The sequence below is a fragment of the Thamnophis elegans genome, chromosome 9 (genome assembly GCF_009769535.1).
Source record: "Thamnophis elegans isolate rThaEle1 chromosome 9, rThaEle1.pri, whole genome shotgun sequence".
Classification (NCBI taxonomy): Eukaryota; Metazoa; Chordata; class Lepidosauria; order Squamata; family Colubridae; genus Thamnophis; species Thamnophis elegans.
Window position 1 is genome coordinate 633,570 of NC_045549.1, and position 11,387 is coordinate 644,956.

Genomic DNA, 11,387 nt, shown 5'->3' on the forward strand with positions numbered 1-11,387 from the left:
GAAAGGAAGGGAGCTCTTGGCAAGTGGAATCCGTCGTTTGGGCCTCAGGTTTTGTCCACCATCGTCGGATCTAAGAATTGGGGACGGTGGACGGCCCAGGCAACGGAAGCCCCGTCCTTTGGAAGGGAGCAGCGGTCGCCCTCTGGGCTTTTTCCACTGCCGCCCCCCAGATTCCCGACCCATAGGCCCCCCGGCCCCCCTTCTACCTGCCTTTGTGCCAAGAACCCCCCTTTCCGTGTGGCGAATGAGTTGCAGTCGTAATTGGAATGGGGAGGAATATTACATCCTGGATGTGACTGTCAGCTTCCCTCGTGCCAAGCAGCAGGACAGTCGCCCCCTCCCCAAAAGTGTCGGCCCACAGACCACCCGGAGACCTCAAATGTGGGGATTTGTGGCCAGAGAGGATGGGGTCCTCCTTCCCTGTTGCCCCTGGCTCCAGTGACATTTCCTGGGGGTCTGTGTGGAAGGGGCCACCCTGAAGGAATCGCTCAGGGGTCCGCAAACCCCCCACCCCCCGCTTTAAGACTCCCAGAATTCCCCAGCCAGCATTGCTTGAAGTCCTAAAGAGGCCGAATTTGGGGACCCCTGGAAGAGCCCATGGCTGGCAGCCAAGGCCCCACTGTGGCTGTCGGGGCAAAGGCCTTTCCCCATCTGGCAGTCCAGCTGGCTGGCTGCCGAAGGGCTGACCCTGACCCTGAGCGGCCAGACAAGTGCCTTAGAGGAGCCCCAGCACAAGCCCACCCCCGGCCGAAGGGCCCGTTGACCAAGCAGACCCAGGGGGGCCCTCACCGTCCTGCCTTTGGGCTTCTCTCTGCCGCTGAGCAACGGGAGGCGGCCCCAGCGGATGGCAACAGTCCTGAGAGGGACCCTCGGAGGCCAGTGTCCAGGTCTCCCCTAGAGAAGGAAGGAAGGGAGGGAGGAGAGGAGAGAAAGGCCCCTCTTGGGTTGGATGAGTTCCTCAGCTCACTTGTGGGGCTTGACGGGGTCCTCCTGGCCACCCTTCCTCTCCAGGGTCCGCCAGGGCCTCCTCTGGGAGAGAAGCGTAGAGTTGGGGAAGGGGCTTGGGGTCCCTCCTCTCTCACTCTGGCCATGTGGCTGGCTGTCCGCTGGGAGGACAGAGGGGTGGCCCAGAAGGCTCTGCAGAGTCCAGCTTCACGTCCAGACCCTCCGTGCCTCCAAGACCGGCCCCAACCTCCCCCCAGCCCTGGTTCAGCTGGAGCCACTCGGGGCCTCCTGGGGCTGATCATCCTCCTTCCTCCTTGCCTTCCAGTCCAACCTGCCGTGTGGGTCACCTGCCCCAGTGAGGCGGCTCTCAGCACGGAGGGAAATGCACCTCTGAAGACAGGTGTGCCTGCTGGTCCCAGGCCAAGGGAGCAGGACCAGGGCCTTTGCCAAAGCTGCCCTCCCTCAAGGGGCCCTTTCCGAGCCCAGCCCCCAGCCGCCTGCTTTGCCTTATCCAGAGAAGGACAAGGGGGGTCCCCTCCCACCTGCATCTTGTCCTGCTCTGCTGTGCCCCATGGGCCTGCCAAAGGGAGGGGTCGAGGGGCTCACCTGTCTCTGCAGCAGCCCAGGCAGCCCCCAGGAGAGCGGCTGTAGGGGGCAGGCCCGGCTCCTGCTGTGGCTGCCCCATTTTGGCTATTGGTGGCTTCTTTGGGCTGGGCCCTGCCCTCTCCAGCCGGTTCTAAGTAAAACTCCCGGCTTGTAGTGCCTCTTCCTCCTCACCCAGGAGAGGAAGCCCCTCAGATATTCTAGGGCTGCCCCTTGGGAAGGGGGTCTCCCCCACTCCCCTCTTCTGCCCATCCATCCCTTCTTGTGCCCTCCGAGCTCGGAGCCAGGATTTGCCCTTGGCTGAAATGCCTTCCCCTCGTCTGAAGTGTGGGGGGGGCAGCCTTGGCAGCTTTAAGCCCTGGGGCTTCAACCCCCCAGAATTCCTCAGCCAGCCCTGCACCTCAAGGTTGCCACAGTTGGGGAAGGGTCTCCCCCGTCCTCTGTCTCTCAAAGCCCCATTTGTCTTCCCCATCGCAGGAGCCCCTCTTGGCCTTTCCTCCCCCCTCCCTCCCTCCGGCTTCCCTCCTCCGAGGAGTTTTCTCAACCTCCACATTTCGAGCTTCCCTGGAATCAAATGTGCAGGTGACTTTTTGAATCGGTGGCTGCAGAGGCTTAACTGGCCACAAACCGAGAGAGCCTTGCAAAAGGGAAACCCCCTTGGATTCAGGCACAACGCCCTGCGACCCCCCAGCTTCTCAACAGGCCCTTCATGAATTATGTGCACACAACGTCCTTCTCTCCGCAGACAGGAACGGACTTTTCCGGTTAGCTGTTCCGGGTGGATATTTCTAAAACTAAGGTGGGGGAACACAGGTGACTTTTTTCTTTTGGCCACAAGCTGTCGCACAAAACTTGGGATTCGCGTAAGGGACCCTCCCTGGCCGGGCAAGGCAGCTGTTGGGATTCAGCAGGTAAAGTGGGGGGGCTCTGGGGGTCGACCAATTAACCTGCGTTAAATAGTAGCATGTGGATTTGAACTGTACATAGACATATCCTCCTGTTGTAACTTTTATTAAAAGCTGTATGGTGTACCTGCTCGGACTGCTCCTCCTCCTTTGCACTCCCTGGAGAAAGCAAGGACCTCAAAGGATTTGGGGGGGGGGGCGTCCCCAGACATTATCCACAAGTGGCAACTCAGCTTCCTTGGTTTTTTTTCCTTTTGCTTTTCATCCAAGAAGCTTCTTCCATTCTTTGGGGCCCCTGGGAGCATCTTTGGGGCAAGGACGGCCCACGTGCGGCTCTTCTGGAGCCCCTTGCCCCAGCCGCTCAGAGCTCTTCTCCCAGCCAAGGAGACCCCGAGGCCCCTCGCAGGCCGCCTCTCCTCTGCCACCCGCTGGGCTTCTGCACCAGCCACCCCCTGGAAGTCGCCCCCCCCCCCTTATCCTGCTGGCCTAGACCAGGGCTGCCTGGCCCGCAGCCCCTTCGGAACCGGGCCACACAAGCAGAAGGCATGCGCGGGTGTGCAGTGCCCTTTGCACGAGCAGTGGACATCCCCATGTGCACGTGTGAACCTCCGTTTGTGCAAACAGCGCTGCACGCACCTGCCGCTCACAGAGGTCCATTCCCTCCCCCCCAAAGCTGGGAAGGGGGGAGCCCTGGCCTAGACAGGTCCTCCTCCTGCAGCAGCCCCCCCCCTGCCCGTCTTAGGCCCGTCTTAGGCCACCTAAGCGGATGAGGGCCTGGGTGAGCCATCCATCAGGCAGACGAGTCCATCCATTTTCCTGCCAGCTGGAATGCAATTAGGAAGAGCCGGCCGTAAATCACCTGGGCTCTCTGCCCCCTCCGTGCAGGACGGCTGCCGTGCCAGGAGACCAGGATTGGCAAGTGGCAGGGCCGCCCGTGGGCTGGGGATCACGCTGCCTTCCCAAACTTTAAGCCGAGCCACGGATGACGGATGGCCGGCCTGCCGTCCCCTCCGAGGAGCCCATCCGTCTCTCGGCTGACAGGGGGGGCTTATTGGAAAAGGGCCTGCGCGGGGCCGTCATCGCTCAACGTCGCCCTGACAAAGAGGGCTGTGAACGGCCCCCGTGGGCCCAGCTCATCTGTTTCCATTAGGGGCTCTGAGCACACGGCCTTTTCCAGCCCTCCTGGCATCCTGCGGGCTTCCTCGGGGGGAGGAAAGGGACCGCGGGACGGTGGCTTCCTTTGGCTACTTGAGGAGCTGCTGAGCAGGAACCAGCAGAACTGGACCCCCAACTGTCCAGGGAGCTTCAGTTCCGGCCAAAGGTAATGGCAGGAGCATCCGAGGAAGCATCCCTGGGATGGTCAGCAGTGACTCGGGGGCAGCAGAGCCACAGAAGGTGGGCAGAAGGAAGGGGTTGACCTTGGCACTTGGGGGACTCTTCTTGGAGTCTCCCAATTTAATCCAGAAGGAAACGCAGGGAGTCCTCTATTTAAGACTAGTTGCTCAGCAACCTTCGCTTCCAGCTGCTTTCCCAAGAAATCCCGGCCCTTCCCTTCCTCCGTCCTTGCTTGGGAAGAACCAGCTAGCCAGAGGCTGTCGGGGAGCAGCCAAATATCCTTGGGCTGAGAATCGGTGGAGGAGATCGAGCATAAAGCTAATATTGCAAAGCCTTCACCAACTTTGCTGGACAGTAGAATTGGGATCAAACCCTTCACTGGCCATGAGTGATGGGGACACACAAGGAATTGGTCTCCAGGGCATAAACTCACAGCGGACATGCAAGCGGCAAGAGATGAATCATGATCAATGAAGCTTCCGTTGAAACATAAAAGTGAACCAGAAGTGGAATGGAAGGGCAAGAAGAGGCCAGAGCAGGGGGTTGGACTAGAAGGCCTCCAAGGTCCCTTCCAGCCCTGTTCTTCAGCAGAGTCCCAGGGCCCTCTGATAAGGGCCCTTCCGGAAGAGGCTCCCCAAGAGATCAGGGGAGACTCCGGCTTCCCTCCCAACCTTGTTCCAGCATGGAAAGGGGCCCTGCACACCCTGGGATGAGCTGGGGACGATTCACGGAAACCACCGAGAGAAATGGAAAGAATCCAACCATTCCATTAAAACCTGCTACGGGAGGCTGAAACCAAAGGGATTTAAAGGAGGATCAAGAGGATGAAAAGTTGAGAAATCAAATCCAGACTTGAGTGGGTCACTGTCAAGGGGAGCCCCTCCCTCCTTCCCTCGGTCTGTTTGGGTGGGTGGGATTGCAGCCTTTCCTCCCAGCTGCAGGTGGAAAAGGGCCGGTCTGGAGTGGGACCCCCGACCCCCCCTCTTGCTCTGCTTGGGCTGCTGGCTCCCCCTTGCGCCCTCCGGCCCTTGGCCCTTCTCCCAGGGATCTGCCCCAGGGGGGTGGCGGGGACTCCGCTAGGACCCCACAGCCCCCCCCCCGCCGCCACTCACGTCTCCCTTGAGCGCCCCCTGGCGGGGATGCCCGCAAACGGCTGCTGGGGGTGGGCGAACTTGGCCCGGCAGCAAAGTCCGAGTGAGCAGGTGGGTCCAGACGCTCCGGGACGCCCCCCACCCCCGCTAGGCGGGTCTCCGCTCGGGCTGGGAGGAGCCTCCCTTCCTGACCCCCCCCCAATTCTGTTTCCCCCCCCCTCCAAGTGCTGAAGGCCCCCTCCCCCCTTTGCCAGTCCGGCACAACCGTCCTTAGCCCCGATTGCCGCGGGAGGATCCAGTCCCGGGATCGGCTCCCTCCCTGGCCGGCCACGGAAGGAACAAAGGACGGGCGGGAAGAGAAGCACGTGCGCCGCGGCTGAAAGCCTCCTCCTCCTCCTCCTCCTCCTCCGTCTGGCGGGCCAGGCAGACGGGCAAGGAACGGGCGGCCGGTCAAAACTTTCCGGAGAAGATTTCCTCGGGGCGCCTGAAGAAGGGCCCCGACCCGATTCTGCTTGGCATTTCAGTCGAAAGCCTTTTTATTTAAGGGCCAAGGCGCCTGTCCTCATGGTTCTTTCTGCCAGGAGGAGGAGGAGGAGAAGAACTGTGGGGTCCTTGGTGCTCGATTGCTTCCTTGCAGGCGTTTCATGACCCAACTAGGTAACACCATCAATGCTAAAAGGGAGGGGGATTTGAGGAGGAGGAGGAGGAGGAGGACAGACGTTTCATGAGCCAACTAGGTAACGTCATCAGTGCTGGAAGGGAGAGGGGTTTGTGTGGAGGAGGATGAAAAGCGCCATGAATGAGCTGGGGCTGGAAAGGCTTTTTCAGACAAAGCCTCCCTGGGCCATTCAGCCAGGCAGGATTCTCCCCCCCCCCCATCGGCCCACCCAATGAAGACAGTACCAATTATGGGCACAGCCCCCTCCCCACTCCTCTGTGCCCCCCTCACAAGGGAGCAGGCAAGCTGCCAGATGCCCCCTCTGGAGGGAGGGGCTCTCCTTCCCTCCCCCACTCCTGGGGACACTTATTGGGGGGGGTCTGTCTTGTGGACTTTGACTCCCAGAATTCTCCAGCCAGCTAAGATTGAAACCCCCCCCCTTACGGGGAGACGTCTTGATCAGCTCTGAAGACCCCCCACCCACCCACTCATGAGGGGGTCTGTCCTGAGAGGCCTGCTCAGCCTGGACTTTTCTGTTGCTAAGCCCCATTTTTACAAACTTTCCTGCCACCGTTGTAAAGTGAAACACGTCAGTTGTTAAGTTAATAACACGGCCGTTAAGTGAACATGGTTTCCCCATGGACTTTGCTTGTCAGAAGGTCGCAAAAGGGGATCACGTGATCCAGGGACACTACGACCGTTGTAAGCCTGAGTCAGTTGCCAAGTGGTTGAATTTTGATCACGTGACCCGGGGGAAATGCTGCAGCGGTCATAAGAGTGAAAAACCGGTCATAAGTTGCCTTTTTCAGTGCCGTTGTAAGGCTGAACGGTCCCTTAACAACCCCCGGAGGCTTCCCTGTGCAGGGAGCTCAGACAGGAGGGCAGCAAAGGAGCCAAACTCCCCAATCACAATCACTTCAAAAGTCCATCCTTCCAAAGGACACCTGGGAAGACCCTCAGCTGCCCTTCAACCCCCTTTCATTGTCCTGAGGTGTTAAGGTTGCTTTAATGACCTTTTATATCCCTGGAATCACTAGGAGGAAAAAATGGGATTCAGCCAGAAAACCTATTATGAAACGATTCTATTTTATTTGAACTCTTATTTTAAAATTTATTTACAACATTTTTATTTTATTTTCTAAGTCAAAAGGTTAAGTTTGGAGAAGCCAACAGGCCAGCAAGAGCATTGTTTTATTTTTAATGTTATGATCCTTGAGAGCTTTTCATCATTATAATATATATATTATTTATTTACTACATTTATTGGCCACCCATCTTACCATTGGATAAACTCTCTGGGAGGTTTACAATATTAAAAAGATAAAACAATATAAGTAAAATGCTACAAAAATATAAATAGGCAAAATACAATATACTGTTCTGATATGGATCCACTTGGAGATCACCCGAGCATTGGACATCCCCTTTCTTCCATTCTTCTTCAAAGGCGCTGGGGACCGTTTCTCCCAAGGGATTCAGCCGGCCTGAAGGGAGGCCCCGTCCTTGGTCTGCGCATCTGGGAGACACCGGAAGGGATTTCACCACTTGCCCCTTTCACCTCTGTGGACTCTCAGTCACCGGAGCGGGATTAATTGCTCCAACAGGTGTGTCAGTGGGCACAGATCAGACAATCACTTCATAAATGCTGGCTGCGGGGAAGAAAGCGTGGAGGAAGAACGGGGGCCAGCTTGGATTCAAAAGATCCCGACAGAAAACCAAGTTGTGCGTTGTGCCATTTGCAGAAGGTCCTCCTTTTTTGGGCATCCTCTGACCAAGGGGCCAAACATTTGCTAAGTCTTTTTCTTTCTTTCTTCTTTCTTTCTTTCTTTCTTTCTTTCTTTCTTTCTTTCTTTCTTTCTTTCCTTCCTTCCTTCCTTCCTTCCTTCCTTCCTTCCTTCCTTCCTTCTTTCTTTTCTTTTCTTCTTTCTTCACCGTCTTGCCCAGGATCCCACAGTACCAGCATTTCCTCCTAAAACCCCACTGAAAAGCTGAAATCGAGCAGTTGCGCAGGCAGCCACCGTGTCTCGTCTGGAGGTGGCAACCAGACGGGGCTGGGGGTTTTCTCCCGAAGGACTCTTGTTGGCTCCTGGCTGCAGAAGAGGAGGAGAAGAGGTGGAAAGAACTGCAAGGGGTGGGGGGGCTTCTCTAAAGAGACCATCAGAGAGGCCTCTTCAGTTGCTGCTCCTTTTCTTGGCCAGGTGAGATTTGATGGATCTGAGAGCATCACCGTAGCCTCCATCCAGCTTAGCACAAGTAAGCAATTCCTCAACACGTTTCCCAGGATGGAGTCGGTTAATTTGCACGCTAGGAAGAGGTGCTTCTCCCCAAACCCTGCACCCGTTCTCCCCCCCCCCCGCTTTTCCTGGGTCTCACATCGAAGTTACTCGGGGGCGGAAGGGAATACATTATACATTTGTGGCCGCCGCGTTATCTCGCAATCGATGGGCTAAAGTGCTTTTCTCCAAGACTCGGTTCAGGCATTCAGGGAATCAACAATGGAACCTCAGCAGGATAATTGCCAGGGTTTTGTCAGGAAGGCATCTCCGCCAGGGTGCCTCTTGGCCCTGGATCGTGGCCCTCCTCGCCTCCTCCTCCTCCTCCTCCTCCTCCACCGGAGAGCCACTGGGAAAAAATGGGAGCGCTTCAAGAAGCCTTTACGCTGCACAGCCGCCAAATGTTTACAAAAGAATTATGGTAACAAATCTGGAATTTTTTTTTTTTAAAAAAGGTAGCATTAGTAAGCCTAAATTATCCTAAAATGTCTGTGCCATGAGGCTGGGTTTCCCCAAACGTATTCCCTGTTCGTGTCTCGGGTTACGCTGCCCTTTGAAATAGGCAGGAAAATTCAGCCGAGCGATTTTCCCTCATTAACTCAGTAAGATGTTTCTGGTTATGGATTTTTAATTTTATCAAAGGCTCCTCTGGTGTAGAATAATGGAGGCTGTATTCTTGCAGCAATGCAAAAGTCCTTAAAAAACGGGGGGGGGGGGATTAAAATTCCAAATGGGGACGGAGAGGGGAGCAGATTCCAGCCTGTGCGGGATTTTGTCCTTCGGGCATCAAAAGAAATGGCTTGATATTAATGAGCGAAATCGCCCCTCTCTAAAAATTGATCCACACGGCTGTCACGGAAAGGAAGATTTTTTAAAACACCAAAACTGTCTTCTACAAATGTCTTAATAAACATGAACAAAAAATGTTCTTGAGCAGCATCTAGTCTGAAGTTCAGTGTACACCGTGTACAATCTGAAAGACTTTTCCAGTAAAAATATACTAATTTAAATCTACATGAAAGCTAACAATTTATATTAATTGAGGAAATGCAAACAGTAAACTGAATTCAACCAAATGTAAAATAGGAAAACTAAACTAGACTGAGATTAAACTAAATCAACATTTAAAACAGGTTTAAGCATATTTGCTTCAAATACTCAGCACAGGGGGAAAAAAAAATAACCAGAAGAATCCTTTTCCAGTTACGCAATTGTGTGTCTGCTCTTTAAGGAGCTCATATTTTAAAAGAGTTTATTTTTTTAAGGAGAGAAAAACATTTGGAGGCATAAACTGCCGAAAAGCTGAAACCCGGGGATGAACTGAACAACACAGCTTGTTCCAATATTAAACTCCTCTGGATTAATCATCTTCAGATCGCAGCTATTATTGTCTGGAGCACAACCCGACCCTCCCTCCAGCCCACAAAACGGCTCTAATTGTGTGTCCTCTTTCTTTTCTCTCCGAAAGTCTTTCTGTGCATTATGTTAACTCTGCACTCACGACACTCTCACAGGGAGCACGGAAGTCACGGCATCAGGGGAGCCGGACTGATCCACGGCGGCCTGAAATCACCAGGATTTTTTCCCAACAAACAAAGGAACTCAAGGAATCTCCTGGGTCGTCCGGATGGGCTGTTTGCAGATTCCTAGGGATTTGGAACCCAGATGGTGACCGGAATCTGGAGCCCCCCCCCGCTTTGCACCCACAGATCAGAAGAAATTGAATGGCCCACCGCCAGCAGCAACCAGCTCTGCCCCCACGGTGGCTCTGCTCCGGCAGGGGCCCCGGCAAGTCAGACCAGCAGCCACCAAGGGCTGCTTCCCAGCTGCCCCAACCCCACTGCCAGGGCTGGCCCAGTGGGGAGGTCACTACAGGGGGCCAGGCTCATTCCAGAACAAGCCCCCCCCCAGGGAGAAGGGGGAATCACACCTGGAGGAAAAAACCAGCTGGCCCCTCCTAATTCCCAGAGCAGAGGCTGGTGGACCTTTGGCCCCAACATCACTGAAAATTGGGGGTGACTCAAAAGCCACCCCAGTTTCCACCTGTCTTGTGGGAAGGACCCTCCGAGCCCTTCCTGAGTCTTCCTAAACTCATGAGTTCCTCAAAGTAAAGAACCAGGGGGGGGGGCTTTTCCAGGCGACACGGCCATACCAGTAGCAGCCAGGAGAAGCGGCTTCTTTGGCCACCACCCATGTTCCATGACCATTTAATATCACGACCAGCCCATTGTGCATGCGTGCACATCATGCGCCACCTGCATGACCTCCGCTGGGCAGCTGGGTGTCACAGGATGGTGGTGTGCACAGCGCATGTCCCCATCTAGGACACCCGGCCCCTTGCGCAGTGTACTGGCTGTGCCGTGGTCCGGAACCCACCACTGGGCTTTTGGGGGGGGTCTTGTTTGAACACTCGGGGGTCTCATTTGGGCGCCAGATCTGAGGAGCACTTGGAACTAGACCAGTGTTTTTCAACCTTGGCAACTTGAAGATGTCCGGACTTCAACTCCCAGCGAATGCTGGCTGGGGAATTCTGGGAGTTGAAGTCCGGACATCTTCAAGTTGCCAAGGTTGAGAAACACTGCACTAGAGGGATAAACACCAGAGGAAAATGTTTGAAGGTTGAACATGGGTCCCCTCTGAATTTGCCCTCCGTGACCCCTGAACTGCCCCAAATGGCCCCTTTCCCCAAATGGCAACTGGACCTCCTGGGGTTTTTCCCCTTCTTGAAAACGTTTCCCTTCTCATCCAAGAAGCGTCTTCCGTTCTCACCAATGATTGAACAGCTCCACGGACCTTCACTGCACGGATTCAGGGATATTGGACTCAAGACCAACCGAGAGAATACAGAGCCTTCTCCCTGGTCAGTTGTCCGGGCTTATGAGATAGTTCAGGATGGGGCTGTTGGGGGAAGGACTGGCAGAAATGTGGGCTGTCAGGCGATGGGCCCACTGCTGCCTGGCTAAGCAGGGCCCTCGGGCACCCTGGGCTGCCTTTGCTGGCATCCAGACGGGTCTCTTCTGCCCTCTGACGGAACCTTCCCTTGAATGGATGAATGAAGGAAGGATGGGCCACTGCCAAGCCATCGCATGGAGTCCTCCTTCGACTTCCCTGTGTTGCCTTGAAGAGGACCTTCGATGGCCAATGGAGCAGAAGCCAGAGGTCTGCTCGGGAGACCCCACTTACTGGACCCACCGCTGGAGGGCACAGGGCCAAGGACCTTCCCAGGTGGGGGCTCCAGGGTCTTGAGCCCGTGGGAGAAGGATGGCCTCCAGGAACCCTTCTTGACCAGGCCCTCAGGAAGCCCCAAAGTGAGAGCTCCTGCTGGGGAGAGGGGGAGGGGAGGGGCCGCTGGGCAGAGAGAACAAGGCCAGGGCTGTCTTCCACTCTCGGCCCACAGCTGAAGGGCCTTTGTGTAGCGGCCCTCGGCTTCCATCAGTTCTGGACGCTGACCAAGAAGCCATTTTCTCAAGCCCTGCACAATGGAGGCCCAAAGCGCCTATCTTCCCGATCATCTGGCTCCTTCTCTCTTCCGTCTCCGGTGGGAACAAAAGGCAGAGCAGGAGGGCGGGCGGGGGGG